Raw genomic sequence first — 2447 nt, forward strand, 5'->3', positions numbered from 1 at the left:
ACACAGGATTTTGCTACAATTCCATCTAGAAACTGAAATAAAAATTTTCAAAGGCAAATTTTTTTAAAAAAATAGTTATAAAACCTATACTTAAAGTCAACTCCTAGAGTTTTGTTTAGAATTTAAAAATCCTGTGTTGTTTTGAAGGGGTTCACCTGGCCTTTCATTTAAGCTATAGTACGGGTCTCTACCTCATCTGATACTGATGAAATCCTGCGCGCAAACTTTTTTAAGATTTTGCAAGCAAATGTTCAAATGGATCTCTTCACCTATCAGCAAATGATGTGTGGACTTTTCTGGTATGGAAAGTACACTGTAAATATACCCCAAACTAACCATGATGTCTGGCTTACCCATTTCCCTCTCAGTTATTTATGGTGGGCCCCTGATAAAACCACAAATTTTGCCTTCTTAAAGATCAACACCCCTTAAATAGAAGATATCGTATAAAATTAGAAGTACACCCTTGGGACCTTTTTAACGCTCTTTAAAATAAAGTTCATTGCATTCTGATATTGTTAATGAGTTAAGATATACCTTGTGTTGAGAAATATACCCCCAGGCTCCATCCCTACACCTACAGTGGCTCAGAAACTAATTTTATTGACAAATGTACCAAAAATGCATTTTGGGAGATAAAAGCCCCCTTAATGGAAAAAAAGTTTCAGGTCTCTAATTATAGAGTAATAAGTCCCCGACAAATGCTGTGAGTATGTAGGAAAGCCCTGTTCTCGAATACCCTCCCATTAATTCGTCTCGGGTGTCAGCGCCGCAGGCCTAGCTATATGTGCGCCAGGGCGTCGCAGGGTTACAGTGTTTCGTGAGATATCGCGAAGCCTGTTACGCGAGACGTGGTCTAGCGTACATATAGCTAGTCATTTATTTCAAAGTGCTATTTTACCATGCATTTCATATTTGTTGCAGATAATGTATGCTGTCAACATTGATGAATATGAAGAGGCAAAATCAGATTTTCTTGAATCTTGCAGTCATGCAAACTGTTTTTCGAGTTGATGCATTCATTAAAAGAGAGCAAGAACGGGCATTACTTTTCCGCAGTCAAACCCTAAATAGAGAACACAACACGAATAATTTTTCTGAGGCCTCTATACGAGTGATTAAAGACATAGTTCTTGGACGCACCAGAGCATACAACATCTGTGCACAAGTTGATCATAGTTCACATGTCTAGGAGGATCACATGCAAAGGAGGATCCTACACTATGCATATGACAGAGAAGTCAGGCCCAGACTTGTGTACAACAGGCTTCTGAACAAAATGCCAGACAGTAAGAAAATTTTAAGAATGATGAAACTAGTTGCATGGATTCTCTGCTCACTTTAAAAACAAATCTCACTGCAAAGTAAAGTTTATCTCAGAATAAAAAGAAGAGGGCAAGAGATAGATTTGGTGGTAAAAGAATTGTTAACTCTTTTTTGACAGACACCATGATTGAAAAGATAGAGGAGGATTTGTTTATGGTGTAGAGTGGTGAGAAGGAAAACCTCAGTTATGAAGTTAATTCCCTGATTGGCTGGTGCAGTTGTCCATCTGGAAGATCGAGACACTTTTGTAAGCACCAAGCTTTTGTCTTCTCTACTCCGAAGTCGGACTGCTCATGATGTTCAGCAGAAGCAGAAGGTGCCTCAGCGTGAACATGTACGCCAGGAACAACTGCAGCTACAGCAGGTAGAGCTGCAGGTAATGCTGCAGGTAGAGGTGCGGGTAGAGCTGAAGGGAAAGCTGCATTTAATGCAGCAGCTAAAGCGGCATTTAAAGCTGCAGGTAAAGCTGCTTGTTGCTGAGAATCGTAATGATCATCAATGCGCTCCAGTGTACACGCTATACGCTCCATAAAACCTGCTAACACAAAAACACAATACACAATTTGTCACTTATGCCTCACGTCAAGTCAGGGACTAGATGGTTGCATTAGTTTATATAAAAACAAGCTGGGCCCGCTCTTCCGCCAGACCAAGTTGCCAGCTCCGCTTCGCTCCACCGGCAACTCGGTTCGGCAGGGAGCGGGCCCAGCTTGGCCTGCCGGCGGCGTTTGGAACGGGCCTTCGGCCCGTCCCTTCTGAATTTTCATGGTGTAATACATCTTTTATCCGAAAACGGGCCTTCGGCTGACGGCTCGCGTTGGACCATCTTTTTGCCAGGTACCTTTTCTGTCCACTTCGTAATTAAAATTCAACAAACGAAGTACAGTGAGGGCTCGCTATAGTTCCGCTCTCTATAGTTCCGCCGGCGCTCCCTCCCCGCCAGGCCTGGTTTCCCCACTCCAAGCGAGAAGCGGCCCTTCTCTCTTCCTCCTCCCCACCACCTTCCCCCCGGGCTGCCAGCCGGCCAGCAGTGTGAGCGAGAGCGGTAGAGAAGGAGTGGGGGAAGACGCTCGCTATAGTTCCGCCTCTGGCGACCCCACTCACCCACTCCAATTCTGAAC

Source organism: Frankliniella occidentalis, unplaced genomic scaffold, assembly GCF_000697945.3.
Source record: "Frankliniella occidentalis isolate FOCC.00 unplaced genomic scaffold, Focc_3.1 Scaffold68, whole genome shotgun sequence".
In the NCBI taxonomy this organism is placed as follows: domain Eukaryota; kingdom Metazoa; phylum Arthropoda; class Insecta; order Thysanoptera; family Thripidae; genus Frankliniella; species Frankliniella occidentalis.